Consider the following 19,401-nt stretch of genomic DNA (forward strand, 5'->3'; position numbering starts at 1 on the left):
TACAGAAAATTTAAGTTTTGGATGAGCCCTGATTCTTGAAGTTGACTGTATAACTATATAGCTTTTAGAGTGTGACTGTGTGATTATGAAACCCTTGTGTCTGACACTCCCTCTATTCAGTGTATGGAGATGAGTAAAAAAATAAGGACAACAAATAATAAATAATAGGGAGGGATAAGGGGCAGGAGGTGTTTTGAGTGGAAATTATGAAAAGGAACCAAACAGAGCTGAAGACCACAATAACAGAAACTGAAAATCCCCTAGAGGGGTTCAACAGTAGACTGGAGCTAACAGGAGATTTAGAGATCCTGAAGACAAGACTATCAAAATCATTCAGTGTAAGGAAGAGAAAGAGGAAAGAAAGATGAACAGAATCTGAGCAATTTGTGGGATACCATCAAGCATACTAAAATATTCTGGAAGGCCTAAAAAGAGAAAAGAGAAAGGAACAGAGAGGATATTCAAAGAAATAATGGCTGAAAACTTCCCAAATTTAATGAAAGACAAGAACATATACATCCAAGATGCTCAATAAACTCCAAACAGGATAAACTCAAATTGACCCACCTCACAGCATATTATAATCAAAAGTGCTGAATGCCAAAGTTGAGAGAATTGTGAAAGCAGCGAAATGTGTTACACACAAGGAAGCCTCAATAAGATTAACGCCACTTTCTCATCAGAAGGCAGAAGATAGCAGGAAGACATTCAAAGTGCCAAAGGCAAAAAATAACCAAAAAAAAAGAATTCTACAACAGGCAAAACTGTTTTTCAAAAAATGAAGCGATAAAGACAATCTCAGATAAACAAAACCTGAGGACCTACCTCATCATTAGACTGGCCCTACGAGAGATACTAAAGGGAGTTATGCTGGTTGAAAGAACAATAACAATAGATCAAAACCGCATGAAGAAATAAAGATCTCTGGCAAGGGTAACATAGTAAATATAAATGCCAGTATTATTGTATTTTTAGTTTCTAACTCCGCTTTTTACTTCTTACCAGATCTAAAAGGCAAACAACATTTAATGATAAATCAATGCTTTTGCACTCAATGTATAAATATGTAATTCTGACAAGAACTACATAAAGGTGGGAAGGACACATACATACAGAAACACAGTTTGTATATGCTACTGAAGTAAACTGGTATCAAAGCAAACAAGATTGTTAAGATGTAAGATGTTAAATTTAAGCCCCATGGTAACGACAAAGAAAATGTCAGAGAACATGCAAACTCAGAGACAAAATGTAGAGTACAGGTTGCCAGGGGCAGAAGTTAATGCAAAATGAGTGAAGGATTTCTGTTTTGGGTAAAAGAAAGTGATAGTAATGGATGGTGGTGAGGGCACTGCAACATTATTATGTGATTAATCCCACTGAATGGTTGGGATGGTAAGATTTATGTCGTATATTTGTTTCATAATTCAAAAGAAAAAGAAAGAGAAACCAAACAGACAATGACAATTGAATGCAATACATGATACTAATGGGATCTAGGAATGGAGGTGGAAAAGGCTCAAAAGGACACTATAGAGACGAGAAAAAATGGAATACAGGATGTAAGCTTTATATCAATATTAAATTTATTCAACTTGATCTTTGTTCATACGAAATGTGCATGGATATTATATGTTCAACGAGTACGATGTGTCTCAGTGTTTGAATAGATGGATGCATGTATGCATACATTCAAGCTTGCATATGTAGATAGATGGATAAAAGTATGGTGCAAGGCACAGAATTAAATGAATAAACCTTGAGGACAATGTGTCATGCAAAATAATACAGAAACAAAGGAAAAAACATGCTAAGGTCTTTCTCAGAAAATACTTATAAGAAAATAGGAGAGCCTAGACTGTAAACCTTTATAGAAGCCACACTTCATCTGAAGTTGTAAATGTATTTCTAGATTTTTGAGACACTGAGCTATATACGTTATCAGCTGGTATCTCCCTGTGACACCTAAGCTTGTATTTCCTGTAATACCTAAAACCCAGAAAAGGAGTGCTGCAGCCCTGAAAGTTAGCACACCTATATATAATAACAGTTAAAGTAACCAAAAAAGCAACAGGCCTAAATTAGAATTTAAAATGAGGCCATTCTGGCTGAGTCTAAGGTAAATTAGAATGCAGAGTAAAAGATGACAGTATTATGTATTCTAAACCTTCGCCTACTGCATGAGACCAAAGGCAGAGAGGTTTATTATGCCTAGAACCTAAATTTCCTGTAATACATAATCTAAATCATCCTGTCTGGATGGATACTCTCTCAAGCATTGGAAACTCCCAAGAAATCACATCAAGCCCTGAATCTGAGGCTTGTTCTTACAAAATTTATTTCTGTAGGGAAGAAGCTAAGACTATCTACAAGGCTCAAGAGCTGCTTCCAGAAAGCCTCTTTGTTGCTCAGATGTGGCTCACTCTCTAAGCTCAATTCTGCAAGGAAAATCATTGCCCTCCACCCTATGTGGGTGAACATCTCCCTGAAAACGTGAGGCATGACTCCCAAGGATTAGTCTAGCCCTGACCCCTGGGACGGGCAGGTCTTCCAGACCAAAAGAGTAAAAAGAAGTGAAATAAAAGATGCCAGTGGCCAAGAGAGATCAAATGGAGTCAAGAGGTTACTCTTATGCAAGCTTCAGTCAGACAGTGCTAATTATCATGGTTTGCTAAACTCCAATCAACATCACTCCTGTTGACTCTTTTTTTTTTTTTTTTTTTTAAGGTGCATGGTCTGGGAATCAAACCCAGGTCTCCCACATGGAAGGTGAGTATTCTACCATGGCACCACCCGCTCCTGTTGACTCAAGAACACCTAAGGCTCAAACTGAGACTCTATAAAGGTTTCAGGCACTAGGTTTGTCTTCCTGGAACATAAAATTCCCAGAGGTTCCTAGGTCAGATAAATTCTGAAGTTCAGAGGGACCAGCCTCTCCAAAATTACTTATCAATTACAACTCCTTATCCCTTAGTATTGATGCCCCTTCTCAATATGAAAATGTTAGAACAGGCATTGCCTAGATTCCTACAGATTTGGAGAAGGATCAAAGGAGAAGGTATAACAGAGAAAACAGGATTTAACAAATGAGTATGGCTCCTGAATCACTATATTAATTTTCTTTCTAGCATCTAGTGTTTTAGAACACCTAGAAGGAAAAATCTGAGATGATGGAAGGGTAGTACATGACAAACTGAGGTATGTTCTATAACCACTAGTTAAAGTGTGCTTTAAAAGTTACTGCTTTTTTCTTTCTCTGCTTTGTATATGTTATATTTTACAATGAAAAAGCATTTGTGTTTTGTTTTGTTTTAAAGTAATGGTGTAGCAGAGGTGGCAAAATGTTGAAGTTGGTGGATCTGGGTGTCTGGGGGATAGGGGTGGGGGTATGTTGCAGCTATTCTGTACAGTTTTAATGTTTTTGCAACTATCCTGTAAGTGTGAAATTATTTCAAGATTTTTTTAAAAATGAACACAGCACAAATATATTTTCCAATGAATTTGTAAATGTAAAACATCCTTCCTTACTTATAACACTAGACTCCAATCTCCCAATTTGATAGAGTAACTCTGAATCAACATCTAACTTTTTCAACCAGGTATACAGTTAAATATACACAACAAAAAAATAGCTGAAAACATCCAATAAAATGTAACTACAGGAAAAACTGCTCACAAAAATAAAGTTAAATATCTTGAGAAAGATGGAGAATATCATTCAATTGATGAATGAGAAAATAGAAAATAATTCAAATCACAAACAAATCCACAAACAAATGAAGATCTGGCAGTTAGATCTGTTAACAACTGAGAGAAAAGATCAACAAAAAGAAAGACTTGGAAGAAAATGATAATTTGTTTCAACAGTTAAGAAAGGTCTTTGGGGAAATTGTGGAAGCCCTTACTATTTCTGCAAAAAGTATGAAATGAATGATGTATCACATCAAACAATTTTGTCCAAATTAGAACAAAAAAATTAATCAACATTTTTATACAAAATTCTAACAGCACTGTTAAAGTACTCCTTATATTTGGTAAGTAAAAGATTAAAAAAAACATTTTCCAATTACTAGTTTCATTTTTCAAGATAAATTACAGAACTTTTTCCATTTTTTACTTTCAAATTTTGGTCTCCATTTTTAGTGAATTCCATTAATGGTCTTTTCCAATACTTTTCAAGACTAATTATTCCCCAAAGAAGCTTCGTTCTATATACACTTCTACATTCTGTGCTTGAAACTCTCACCTTAATAGTTTATTTGTGCCTCTCATGAACCAGTCTGCCTTTCCCAGTAATCTCAGAGTTCCATGAGAGAACAGACAAATATCAAGGACCAGACTGCTTGGAAATGAACCCAGCTAAACCACTAAAGTTTAGGAGTAAGGCTGGGGGTGGGGGGGATATTATACCTCAATATATACTATAATTGAATGCCACCAGAGAAGTATAGTGGCAAAAGTCACTTAGAGTTAGAGGAAAAAGGATGGTTTCAAGCAGAAAGAGTTGGGATTTGAGCTGCTCTTAAAAAACAAGTAAAATGTGGATGGGTAGAAATAGAGAAAAAGGCATTCCTGACTAGGCGCATCCAATGGCAGTAGAAATGAGAACACAAGACGTTTCAAACTGCCTTACACATCCAAGGCATATCAACAACTAATTCACTGAACTTAGAAATGAAAGACAGGAAAACCAAGGCTTCAAAACCAAGTGACTATGAAAAACGTGACACCACTGCACATCATAAAGCTGATAGGAGGGTTTGATTTAGGTCAAGAACATTTGGATTCAGTTTTGAACACACTTGTTTGCTCACGGTGAAGAATCCATAAAAAAGCACATTCACCTTTGGAGACTTTTTCTTTCTTTTTAAAATTACAAATTAGAAGTAGCTCTGGAATCTTGAAAGAATACACCAAACACATTAGCATTTTTTAAGCAAATAACAAAGACCCAGTTTACAAGTTTAACTTTATAAACCTAAGCTTAACATTACATATTTAAATTGTCAAAACTTACTAAGTTGCCAGCATTCATGCATGACTAGAAAACATCCTTAATTTATATTAAACCAGAAATGTATCACCATTAATGTATTATCTTTCACTACTAAATACTGAAAATAATGAAATTTTTGTTCCCACTATTATTTATTTTTAATCCATATTTTTTACCCATCTGTCCATACCATAGATAAAAGGAACAGCAGATGCAAGGTGTTCTCAATCACACAGTCATACTGTGAAAGCTGTATCATTATACAATCATCTTCAGGAAACATGGCTACTGGAATACAGCTCTACAGTTTCAGGCACTTCCCTCTAGCCTCTCTAATACACCTTACACTAAGAAGTGGGATATCTATATAATGTGTTAAGAATAACCTCCAGAATAGCCTCTCAACTCTGTTTGAAATCTCTCAGCCACTGACACTTTATTTTGTCTCATTTCTCTCTTCCAAACTCTTTCAGTTCAGAAGGTTTTCTCAATCCTTTGATGCTGAGTCCCAGCTCATCCTAGGATTTCTGTTCCACATTGCCCGGGAGGTTTACAACCCTGGGAGTCATGTTCATGTAGAGAGGGGGACGGCAGTGAGTTTGATTGCCCTATTGGCTGAGAGAGATAGGCCACATCTGAACAACAGAGGTTCTCTGGAGGTGACTCTTACACCTAATTTTAAGTAGGCTTAGCCTCTCCTTTGCGGGGAAACATTTCATATGAACAGACCCCAAAACTGAGGGCTCAGCCTATTGATTTGGTTGTCCCTACTGCTTGAGAGAATATTAAGCATTCTTCAAACGAGGAAGATGAATTTTCCCCCTTTCTCGCCATTTCCCCAAAGGGACTTTGCAAATACTTCTTTATTCACTGTTCTATCAATCAGGGCATCACACTGGACAAACTTACAAAATCTCATGCCCTACTCAAGGTTTCCCATGTACTTATAGCGTTCAATTAACCTGTCCATATAAGCTATATTAGGAAATGCACTAGTCAAAATATAAACTTCACACCAAATAAACATTTTTTGCTTTAGTCTCACTCAGAAGTTGACATTTTAAAATATGAATGACCACCTATTTTCAATACCCTGCAATACAGACATTCCTTTGTTCTTCCTCATACAAAAACATTTTTAAATTTGTACATTGTCACTATCATTGTAGTGCTAAATCTAGCATTCCTAGATTATACCATCTCAGTCTTTATCATCTATCTTTCCTTCTGGTTTCATATGTGCCCTTTATCATTCTCACATTCAACTTCATTGAGTGTACTTACATTATTGTGTTACAATCAGGTACTATTGTGCTATCCATTTCTGAATTTTTACACTCAATCCTGTTGTACAGTCTGTATCCTTCAGCTCTAATTACCCAATTCCTACCCTATTTCTAGCTCCTGATGACCTCTGTTCTTAACTGAAATTCTCCAAATTGTTCATTCATTAATGTTTAGTTCCTATCAGTGAAACTACACAGTATTTGTCCTTTTGTTTCTGGTTAATCTCACTCAGCATAATGTCCTCAAGGTCCATCCACATTGCTACATGCTTCATGACTTAGTATTCTGTCTTACAGCTCCGTTTAACAGTCCATTATATGTATATACCACAGCTTGTTTAGCCACTTGTCTGTTGATGGACATTTGGGCCATTTCCATCTCTTGGCAATTGTAAATAATGCTGCTATAAACATTGGTGTGCAAATGTCTGTTTGTGTCCTTGCCCTCATGTCCTCTGAACAAATATCTAGCAATGGTATTGCCAGATCATATGGCAACTCTATACTTAGCTTCCTGAAGAACTGCCAAACTGGCTTCCACAGCAGCCATACCATTTTATATTCCCAACAGTGGATAAGTGTGTCTCGTTCTCCACATCCTCTCCAGCACTTCTCATTTTCTGTTTTATTGATAATGGCCATTCTGGTCGGTGCAAGATGATATTTCATTGTGGTTTTGATTTGCATTTCCCTAATACCCAAGGAAGTTGAGCATCTTTCATGTCCCTTTTAGCCATTTGTATTTCCTCTTCTGAGAAGTGTCTGTTCATGTCTTTTGCCCATTTTGTAATTGGGTTGCCTGTCCTTTTGTTGTTGAGTTGAACAGTCTCTATATATTCTGGATACTAGACCCTCACCTGACGTGTCATTTCTAGTGTCTCCCATTGTGTAGGCTGCCTTTTTACTTTCTTGACAAAGTTCTCTGATGCACAAAAGTGTTTAATTTTGAGGAGTTCCCATTTCTTTCTTTCTTTCTTTCTTCAATGCTCGTGCTTTGGGTGTAAGATCTAGGAAACCGCCTCCTATTATAAGATTTATAAGATATTTCCCTTCATTTTCTTCTAAATGTTTTATGGTCTTAGATCTAATGTTTAGGTCTTTGATCCATTTTGAGTTAATTTTTGTATAGGGTGTGAGACATAGAGCCTCTTTTATTCTTTTGCATGTGGATATCAAGTTCTCCAAGCACCATTTATTGAAGCGAATGTTCTATACCAAGAGAGTTGGCTTGACTGCCTTATCAAAGATCAATTGTCCATAGCTGAGAGGATCTATATCTGAACACTCTATTCGATTCCACTGGCCAGTATATCTATCTATATGCCAGTACTATACTGTTCTGACCACTGTAGCTTCGTAATACACCTTAAAGTCAGGTAGTGTGAGACCTCCTATTTCATTTTTCTTTCTCGGGATACTTTTAGATATTCAGGGAACCCTGTCCTTCCAGATTGAATTTGGTTATTGGTTTTCCTATTTTTGCAAAGTAAGTTTTGGGGATTTTAATTGGTATTGCATTGAATCTGTAAATCAATTTAGGTAGAACCGACACTCGAACTATATTTAGTCTTCCAATCCATGAACACAGTATGCCCTTCCATTTATTTAGGTCTTCTGTGATGTCTTTTAGCAATTTCTTGTAGTTTTCCTTGTATAGGTCTGCATCTCGTATCCTTAGTTACATTTAAATATTTCATTCTTTTGGTTGCAATTGTAAATAAAATTTTTTCTTCGTTTCCCCCTCAGACTGCTCATTACTCATATTCAGAAACACTACAGATTTTTGAGTGTTGATCTTGAAATGTGCCACTCTGCTGTACTCATTTACTGGCTCTAGCAGTTTTACTGTGGACTTTGGGGGTTTTTCGATACATAGTATCATATCATCTGCAAACAGTAAGTGTTTTACTTCTACCTTTCCAATTTTGATGCCTTGTATTTCTTTTTTTTTTGCATGGGCAGGCACCGGGAATCGGACCCAGGTCTCCAGCCACTGAGCCACCGTGGCCCGCCCCTTGTATTTCTTTTTGCTCTGGCTAGAACTTCCAACACAACAATGAATAACAATGGTGATAGTGGACATCCTTGTCTTGTTCCTGATCTTAAGGGGAAAGCCTTCAGTTTTTCTCCATTGAGAATGATACTAGCGATGGGTTTTTCAGATATTCCCATTATCATGTAGAGTAAGTTTCCTTCTATTCCTATCTTTTGAAGTGTTTTCAACTAGAAAGGATGTTGAATTTTGTCAAATGCCTTCTCTGCATCAATCGGGATGATCATGTGGTTTCTCTGCTTTAATGTGTTGATATGGTGTATTACATTAATTGATTTTCTTATGTTAAACCATCTTTGCATACCCGGGATGAATCCTACTTGGTCATGGTGTATAATTCCTTTAATATGCTGCTGGATTCAATCTGTAATTCTGTTGAAGATTTCTGCATCTATATTCATTAGAGAGATTCACCTGTAATTCTCTTTTCTTGTAGTATCTTTGTGTGGCTTTGATATGAGGGTGATGTTGGCTTCATAGAATGAGTTCGGTAGCCTTCCCTCTGCAATTTTTTTAAAGTTTGAGCAGGACTGGTACTAATTCTTTCTTGAATGTTTGGTAGAATTCACATGTGAAGCCATCTGGTTCTGGACCTTTCTTTTTTGGAGTTTCTTAATGACTGATTCAATTTCTTCACTTGTGATCGGTTTGTTGACGTCATCTATTTCTTCTTGAGTCAATGTTGGTTGTTCATGCCTTCCTAGGAAGTTGTCCCTTTCATCTACGTTGTCTAGTTTATTAGCGTAAAGTTGTTTATAGTACCCTATCATTACTTCCTTTATTTCTGCAGGGTCAGTGTTTATGTCTCCTCTTCCATTTCTAATTTTATTTATTTGCATCCTCTCCTTCTTTTTGTCAACCTTGCTAAGGGTCCATCAATTTTATTGATTTTCTCGAAGAACCAACAATTTTCTTGATTGTTTTCATGTTCTCAATTTCATTTATTTCTGCTCTAATCATCATTATTTCTTTTTGCTTGCTTTGGAGTTACTTAGCTGTTCTTTCTCTAGTTCTTCCAAGTGGACAGTTAATTCCTCGATTTTTGCTCTTTGTTCTTTTTTGATATAGACATTTAGGGCAATAAATTTCCCTCTTAAACAGAATAAACTTACGAAGTATGTAACAACATGGATGGACCTAGAGAACATTATGCTGAGTGAGACTAGCCAAAAACTAAAGGACAAATACTGTATGGTCTCACTGACATGAATCGACATTAGTGAATAAACTTGGAATATGTCATTGGTAACAGAGACCATCAGGAGATAGAAATAGGGTAAGATAGTGGGTAATTGGAGCTGAAGGGATACGGACTGTGCAACAGGACTGGATACAAAAACTCAGAAATGGACAGCACAATACTACCTAACTGTAATGTAATTATGTTAAAACACTGAATGAAGCTGCATGTGAGAATGATAGAGGGAGGAGGGCTGGGGACATAAATGAAATCAGAAAGAAAGATAGATGTTAAAGATCGAGATGGTATAATCTAGGAATGCCTAGAGTGTATAATAATAGTGAAATGTACAACGTACAAATTTTAAAAATGTTTTTGCATGAGGAAGAACAAAGGATTGTCATTATTGCAGGGTGCTGAAAATAGATGATAACTAATACTTCAAAATGTCACATTATGTGTAAAACTAAAGCAAAATGTTTATTTGTTACAAAATTTATATTTTGACTAGAGCATTTCCTAATATAACTCATGTAGATAGTTTGACTGAATGTCATAAGTACTTGGAATCTCAGGTAGCACATGAGATTTTGTTGGTTTGTCCAGAGTGATCCCCCGATGAAACCCAGAATGATTTGATCAGTGACTGGAAAAGTATTTGTAAGCCCCCTTCGGGGAATGGTGAGTGGGGAGAAATTCGACTTCCCCAAGTTGAATTCTTGATATTCTCACAAGGAGTGTGGACAACCACAGTTATAGGCTGACCCCCCAGTCTTGGGGTTTGTTCACATGAAACTTAACCCCACAAAAGATAGGTCAAGTGTACTTAAAATTTAGGCCTAAGAGTCACCCCCAAGAGAGCCTCTTTTGATGCTCAGATGTGGCCTCTCTCTCCAGCCAATATGATGAGCAGTCTCACCACCGTCCTCTTCTCTGCGTGGGACATGACTCCCAGGGGTGTGGACCTTCCTGGCAACGTGGGACAAAGATCCTGGAATGAGCTGAGACACCATCAAAGGACTGAGAAAAACCCTAGAATGAGCTGAGAATTAACATCAAGAGACTGAGAGAACCTTCTCGACCAAAAGGGGGAAGAGTAAAATGAGGCAAAGTGTCAATGGCTGAGAGATTCCAAACAGAGTCGAGAGGTTATCCTGGAGGTTATTCTTATGCATTAAGTAGATATCACCTTGTTGTTCAAGATGTAGTGGAGAGGCTGGAGGGAATTGCCTGAAAATGTAGTGCTGTGTTCCAGTAGCCACGTTTCTTGATAATGATTGAACAATGATATAGCTTTCACAATGAGACTCTGTGAATGTGAAAACCTTATGTCTGATGCTCCTTTTAGCTACTGTATCAACAGAAGAGTAGAACATATGAAATAAAAATAAATAATAGGGGGAACAAATGTTAAATTCAGTTTAAAATAGTGGTAAATGAAAGTGAGGGGTAAGGGGTATGGTACGTATAGTTGTTTTTTTTTTTCTCTATTATCATTTTATTTCCTTTTCCGTTGTCTTTTTATTTCTTTTTCTAAATCGATGCAAATGTACTAAGAAATGATGAATATGCAACTATGTGATGATATTAAGAATTACTGATTATATATGTAGAATGGAATGATTTCTAAATGTTTCGTTAATTTTTTTAATTAATAAAAAAAAATCCAAAAAAAATTTCCCTCTTAACACTGCCTTTGCTACATCCCATAAATTTTGATATATTGTGCCTTCATTTTCATTTGCCCCAAGATACTTACTGATTTCTCTTCTAATTTCTTCCTTGACCCACTGGTTGTTTAAAAGTGTGTTGTTGAGCCTCCATAAACTTCTGAATTTTCTGGCCTCTGCCCGTTGTTGATTTCCAACTTCATTCCTTTATGATCTGAGAAAATGTTTTATATGATTTCAGTCTTTTCAAATTTATTGAGACTTGCTTTGTGACCCAGCATATGGTCTATCCTTGAGAATGATCCATGAGCACTTGAGAAAAAGATGTATCCTGTTATTGTGGGGTGTAATGTTCTACAAATGTCTGTTAAGTCTAGTTTGTTTACTATATTCAAATCCTGTTTCTTTATTGATCCTTTATCTAGATGTTCTGTCCATTCATGCAAGTGGGGAATTGAAGTCTCCAACTGTCATGGTAGATGTGCCTTTCTCTTTTCAATGTTTCCAGTGTTTATCTCATGTATTTTGGAGCACTCTGGCTCAGTGCATAAATATTTATGATTATTATGTCTTCCTGTTGAATTGTTACTTTTATTAATACATAGTATCCTTCTTTGTCTCTTTTAATTGTTTTACATTTGAAGTTTAATTTGTTGGATATTAGTATAGCTACTCCTGCTCTTTTCTGATTACTGTTTGCATGAAATATCTTTTCCCAACCTTCCACTTTCAACCTATTTGTCCTTGGGTCTAAAATGCATCTCCTGTAGATAGCATATAGATGGGTCCTATTTTTTAATCCATTCTGTCAGTTTTATGCCTTTTGATTGGGGAGTCTAATCCATTAACATTATAGTGTTATTACTGTAAGGGCAGTACTTTCTTCTACCATTCAGCCTTTTGGATTTCATATGTCGCATCTAATTTTTCCTCTTTTTACCTTTATTTAAACTCTTCATTTCCACACTCTTCTCCGTACCTTTTTCTTCTGTCTTTTCCTATCTCTCTCTAGTGCTTCCTTTAGTATTTCTTGCAGAGCCAGTCCCTTGGTCACAAATTCTCTCAGTGACTTTTTGGTCTGAAAATGTTTTAATTTCCCCTTCATTTTTGAAGGACAATTTTGCTGGATACTGAATTCTTGGCTGGGAGATTTTCTCTTTAAGATCTTAAACATATCATACCAATGTTCTTGCCTCCATGGTTTCTGCTAAGAAATAGATACACAGTCTTATTGGGCTTCCCTTGTATGTGACGGATTGCTCTTCTGCTGCTGCTTTCAAAATTCTTTCTCTTTGACATCTGACATTCTGATCAGTGTCTTGGAGTATGTCTATTTGGATCTATTCCGTTTGGGGTATGCTGTACTTCTTGGATCTGTAATTTTAAGTCTTTCATAAGAGTTGGAAATTTTCAGTGATAATTTCTTCCACTAGTCTTTCTCCTCCTTTTCCCTTCTCTTTCCCTTCTGGGACACCACAACACATATATTTGTGTGCTTCATGTTATCACTCAATTCCAAGTCCCTGCTTATATTTTTCCATTCTTTTCCCTGTATTTTCTTTTGCTTGTCGCATTTCAGATGTCTGATCCTCCAGTTCACTAATCCTATCTTCTGCCTCTTTTTCTGTTTGTTTTTATCTTCTGCCTCTTAAGTCCAACATTGTAGGTTTCCATTTTTTTCATCTCTTCTACTGTGCCTTTCATTCCCATAAGTTGTGATTTTTTTTCAGACTTTCGATTTCTTCTTGTTCGCCCACTGCTTCTTTATCTCCTCCCTCAACTCACTGATTTGTTTTTGATGCGATTTTCCATGTCTGTTCAAACATCCTGAGTTAATTGTTTCAACTTCCATATCTCATTCGAATTGCTGATTTGTTCCTTTGATTGGGTATATCTTCAGTTTTCTAGTATGATTTGTTTTTTTTTTTTTTTTTGCGGGTGTCTAGGCATTTAATTTCCTTAATTAGTTTATTCTGAAGATTGTTTTCACTCTTTCACCTAGGATTTTCTTGCTGGATGGCTTTGTTCTCTATCTTTTCTTTGACATTCAATTCAGCTTATTCTAGACCTCTAGCACAGGTTTTGTTTAACAAATCAAAATTTTCAGTTGTTTTCATGTCTCTTGCCCTGCCTATGACGTGTTTTTGTGTTTTTTTTAAAGGAGAGTATACTTAGGTATTATAGACCTCAGGCAGATTTTCCCAGACCAGATTGGTCTCCTCTCAGGAGGAAAGACTCACCTCTATCAGCTTTTCCTGAGGGTGAGACCCAGTAGGTTGACAGACTTCCCTATGAAACCTCCAGACTCTGTGTTTTTCCTATCCTGCCCAATATGTGGTGTTCATCTGCCTGCGGGTCCCACCAGCAGAAAACAATGCAGTGCCTTTAATTTCAGCAGACTCTTCCTGCTGGGGGCATGGCTGAGATAAAGGAGAGGTTATGTGCTGGCTTTAATTGCTTCAGTTTTCCAGTCCCTGGGGTCTGAATTCCTTGAGGGAGGGATTCCACCTGAGCTAGGCCCCACGCCTCTCCAGAGGAAGGCACAGCTTCTAGGGAATTACCTCCTTTCACCTGACCAGCCTCTTTGCCTCCCTCGACTGGGGCAGCTGAAGTCTGAAAGCAGTTAAGCAGTAGAAACAAAGAAAAGAAAAAAAAATCCTTTTCAGAGCAGGACCCCGAGTTCCTCCGATTTGTTAATCAAGAGCTTAAGTTAGTGCTCTGTGCATCTCCAGATCCTATATGACCCCTCTTCTTTTTCTTTTTTTAGGGTCTAAACCTTTTCAAGTATTTTGTGCTGTCCAATCAAAAAAACCTTGTGTATGTTTTCTCCCACCCCAAGCCCCCAGTAGCCCTGCCCTCTTTGTGCCAGGGCAAAAACTATTAACTTTAGCTTTTATTAGAGGTTTATCTGAGCTGGGGGCCTATTTTTAGTCATCAGAATTTGTTAATTCCATAACTGGAGCTTGGGTGAGCTCAGTCCCTTGCCGCTAATAAAGTCTCTTTTCTTTCCCCTCTGGGAACAAGCCTGTGGGAGACGGGCACCAGTCTCCTTAGCTTGGAGGACCCACGGTTCTGGGTGGGATCGCAGCTGGTCCAGCTTGTCCAGACTGGTGTATGCTGTGTGTTTGGTCACTGATGTGGCCCCAGCAGTTGCTCTATACTGTTTCTGGCTATCTACTAGCTGCTCTGGAGGACGAACTAAATTCCACACCTCACTAAGCTGCCATCGTGGACTCAACCTCTGGAATTATTTTTGTAGTCGATTCATCCTGGCAATGTTAACTTCAAAGCAGACTGAAACTACTTGGCTCACATTTCAAACAAAAAAAAAAAAAGCTAGATTCATGCTGGTGTTGGTATATAATTCTGTCTCAGCACTATTAAAGAATTAGGGTTCACTTTGGACTAAGTTTAATAAAGAAGGTAAACACATACAAAAATTTACAACAATTTTTGAAAACAAAAAGAAAAAAACAATATTATTAACATGGTCCCAATAATAAACTCTAAAAGTTTATGACAAATAGGTGCTTTGATAAGCTATTTATAAATACTTTAGATTAGGTACAGTTATACTGAAAGTAGAGTACATCTGAAATCTTAAAAAAAAGTTCCTGTTAATCCTCAAATGGTGCTTGCTATGGTTTAACAATTCTGTTAAATGCTTGCGCTGAATTAATTGTTATCCTAGCCTAGCGGCTGCTCCTTAACATTTACTATTAAGGACTTGAACCGGCCATCTTCTTCAACTTCTATTCTTTCTTGACCATTCTCAGTAATCCTCTTTGTAGTGATTTTTCTGCTATTAACTATTTCAGTAGAAGCTAATACAGATTTGAAGCTGCCCATCCTACTACCACCAAAGGATGCTGAAGAAAATGAAGTAAGGACCACATGTCCCAGTGAACCAAATGAAGTAAATTCCACATCAAAAAAATAAAATCCACCTCCAAAAGACAGAAACCCACTGAAGGCAGAAAAAAAAGATACTATGGCAGAGAAAAAAGATCCTATGCCCGTTTCTGATTCCACAGAGTTCTCTCCAATTTCCAAAAAAACTCCTCAAATGGGTAGGTCACCAAAGGAGTCAAATGAAAATGGATCTCTCTACCAAAAAAATTCCCAAATGATATAATCTGGATTACAGAATGCAAAGCCAAACTCAAATTGCCTGCCAAAAAGACTTCTATCTCCACCACCACCATTTAATCCTTCTTCGCCATATCTGTCTCATTTTTAAGTATCTGATAACACCTCATATGCCTCAGCTACTTGTCTGAGTTTTCTCTTTGGTTCTTCTTTATTCTCAGGATTTTTATCAGGGTGCCAATTTACGACACGACCTTTTAATAGCCTCAAGTGAGGCATGTGTCAGCATGCCCAGAACTTCATAGTAATCCACCATGTTTTAACAGGTAGTTGGAACAGATCCAGAAGGGGTTGGTAACCAGTGGCAGGAAGATAGAGGCAGGGAGGTGGGGCCTGTGGTCCCCTCTCAGCTCCATCATAGCTGGTGCTGGTAGAGGTGGTGGCAGCAATTCCTCCCTCTTTCTCTCTCTTTCCCCAGTAGCTCTGAATTTGACAGGCAGGTCAATACAATAATTTCTCGAGTACTGCTAATGTAAACTTATTTTCAGCTAAACTTATTACGAGAAATAACCTTATCTTAGAACTATCTTTGGAAAATAAAAAGCATACCTGTCCAAAATTCTCTGGTTCTCCTAATTCAAGAAAATAAATCAACCCAACATCAATACACATACACCATTAGGGATTCTCTTCCTCCCACAAAATACCAAATGCTAAGACCACCTAGGTACACCTATGCAAAGGGTTTCTCACAAAATGCTTCTTATTTCCAAAGCACTTATAAGCAACACGACAGCTCACCGTAAGTAGCCTTACATTCATAAGTTTAGTTAAGGAAAATAGTTTGCTATAAAACTAGTATAACTGGTATAACTACAAATCGTATTTACTAAAAGATCTGTGTCTCTGCCAAAGTTATGCTTTTAACTGGAGCTTTTTCTCTAAAGATTACATTCAGCTGTTCAATTCATGCCATCCCTGATTTAGCAATTCTACTTTCGATTTCTTATGATTTTAAGGATTAAATGAATCAATGCATAAAAATATGTGGCAGGCAGTTAACGGTGGCTCAGTGGCAAAGTTCTCGCCTGCCATGCCAGAGACCCAGGTTCAATTCCCAGTGCCTGACCATGTAAAAAAAAAACAAGCATGTGGCACACAGTATTTTTAAAAGGCAGTCTGAAGAACAAAAACAAGCAGTTGGAAGGGAGGGAGGTAGCAATGGATAGAGAGAATTTTATTTTTTCACATTATTTCAGCGTGAAACAAGATTTATTGCACATTTCACTGAGACCATCCCCGCCTGAACAAAATGTTTACAATCACCAAGCAGTAAATTGGACCCTCAAAAGATATTTCATTTTCTAGAATCATCTTCAAAAAACTAAACTGACATGCAAATATTTTACAATGGAAAGCAGAGATCAGGTTAGGTCCCTAGAACTTGGCTTACTCCACTATAGGTCCAATTCAGGTAGTAGCTAATCAACTAGAAAAAACTTTCTGTGCTAGATAATTTTAACAAGAAATGTAGTCAAGAAAAAATAACTTTTGATATTTTCAACAGGAAACTTGATTATTCAGGAGTTACTATACAAAAAGCTGTATTTTGCACAAGGAAGCTTTCAGATGGGAGACAAGAATCAAAGAGGTGTATTTAGGACTTAAAATTTACATCTGAATAGGATTTACTACCGATTAAAATGAGTAAAGGCAGGAGGACAAACAATCCAGAAAACAATGTAACCCTACAGCTTTGCAGTGATATTTAATACCAAACAAGGAAACCAAAAACACTCTCCTTCTCAAAAGGCACCTCCTATTTCTCATTTGCAGTTCAGTAATAATTAGTTTTTGGAATACGACCAAGAAAGAATGGCAAGATCAAAATTCCAGCTGAAATTATATATTGTACACAGAATTACAGCTTAGAAATACTTTCACATAAAATCTTAGTTTCCTAGTAACCAAAGCCATAATTTAGTTGTCAACCTTGAAATTAAAGAACTGATCTTTCATCTACATTCATGGTTCATATATGAAAAGACCTCAACACATTAATGGTCAGAGAGGTATCAGCTTTTATCAGAAAACTTGCACTTTGGATTAGCCATGTTAAAAACTTCAATAAGTTCCCTTCTCTCAAAAAGAAGTAGTTTCAGAAAACATAAAGGAAAAAAAAACATAAAGCATTGATCATAAACCATATAGCAAAGTATTTGCAACAGTTAAATGATACTCTCTATCACTCATTCAATAAATATTGATGGAGTTCTTGATGAGACAAAGAACGAGATACTAGATCCACCCCTTTTTAATGTTTTATTAGAACAGTTGTAGGTTTACAGAAAAATCCTGCAAGAGTACAGAGTGCCCATGTAATCCCACAAACACTTTTTCCTACTAACATTTTGTATTTGTGTGGATGCACTTTTTTTAAAATTTATTTATTAATTAAAAAAATTTAACAAACTAAAACTAACATTATATAATCAGTAATACACAATATCATCACTTAGTTGCATATTCATAATTTCTTAGAACATTTGCATCAATTCAGAAAAAGAAATAAAAAGACAATAGAAAAGAAATAAAATGAAAACAGAAAAAAAAAGATTATACATACCATACCCCTTACCCCTTGCTTTCATTTATCACTAGCATTTCAAACTGAACTTATTTTTAACATTTGTTCCCCCTATTATTTATTTTTATTCCATATGTTCTACTCGTTTGTTGACAAGGTAGATAAAAGGAGCATCAAACACAAGGTTTTCACAATCACACAGTCACACTGTGAAAGCTATATCTTTATTCAATCATCCTCAAGAAACATGGCTACTGGAACACAGCTCTACATTTTCAGGCAGTTCCCTCCAGCCTCTCCATTACATCTTGAATAACAAGGTGATACCTACTTAATGCGTAAGAATAACCTCCAGGATAACCTCTGGACTCTGTGTTTGGAATCTCTCAGCCATTGACACTTTGTCTCATTTCACTCTTTCCCCTTTTGGTCTAGAAGGTTTTCTCAATCCCTTGATGCTGAGTCTCAGCTCATTCTAGGGTTTTTCTCAATCCGTTGATGCTGAGTCTCAGCTCATTCTAGGATTTCTGTCCCACGTTGCCAGAAGGTCCACACCCTTGGGAGTCATGTCCCATGTAGGCACGGGGAGGGTGGTGAGATTGCTTGTTGTGTTAGCTGGAGAGAGAGGCCACATCTGAGCAAGAAAAGAGGCTCTCTTGGGGGTGACTCTTAGGCCTAAATTTTAATTACACTTGACAGAAAAATCCTGCAAGAGTACAGAGTGCCCATGTAATCCCACAAACACTTTTTCCTACTAACATTTTGTATTTAAGTTAAGTTTCATATGAATGAACCCCAAGACTGGGGGCTCAGCCTATAGCTTTGGTTGTCCACACTCCTTGTGAGAATATCAAGAATTCAACTTGGGAAAGTTGAATTTCTCCCCGTTCTCACCGTTCTTTGCAAATACTTTTCCACTCAATGATCAAATCACTCTGGGATTCATCAGGGCATCACTCTGGACAAACCAACAAAATCTCATGTCCTAGCTGAGATTCCAAGTACTTATGGTGTTCAATTAAACTATCTACATAAGTTATATTAGGAAACGCACTAGTCAAAATATAAATTTTTTGACTAGTACCAAATGAACATTTTTTGCTTTAGTCTCACACATAAGGTGACATTTTAAAATATTAATTACCATCTATTTTCAGCACCCTGCAGTAATGACATTCCTTTGTTCTTCCTCATGCAAAAACATTTTTAAAATTTGTACATTTAGTCACTATTATTATACACTCTAGGCATTCCTAGATCATACCATCTCAATCTTTAACATCTATCTTTCTTTCTGATTTCATTTATGCCCCCAGGCCTCCTGCCTCTATCATTCTCACATGCACCTTCATTCAGTGTTTTAACATAATTGTATTACAGTTAGGTAGTAGTGTGCTGTCCATTTCTGAGTTGTTATATTCAGTCCTGTTGCACATCTGTATCCCTTCAGCTCCAATTACCCAGTATCTTACCCTATTTCTATCTCCTGGTAGTCTCTGTTACCAACGAAATATTCCAAGTTTATTCACTAATGTCAGTT

The 19,401-nt window shown here is 36.9% G+C and overlaps 1 protein-coding gene across 5 annotated transcripts in view; it reads right to left on the reverse strand.

Moving 5' to 3' along the window:
- Positions 1-19,401, reverse strand: part of THRAP3 (thyroid hormone receptor associated protein 3) — a 99,498-nt gene that overhangs the window by 67,163 nt on the left and 12,934 nt on the right. The gene's annotated exons all lie outside the window — the stretch shown is intronic.

The sequence above is a fragment of the Tamandua tetradactyla genome, chromosome 2 (assembly GCF_023851605.1).
Source record: "Tamandua tetradactyla isolate mTamTet1 chromosome 2, mTamTet1.pri, whole genome shotgun sequence".
Classification (NCBI taxonomy): Eukaryota; Metazoa; Chordata; class Mammalia; order Pilosa; family Myrmecophagidae; genus Tamandua; species Tamandua tetradactyla.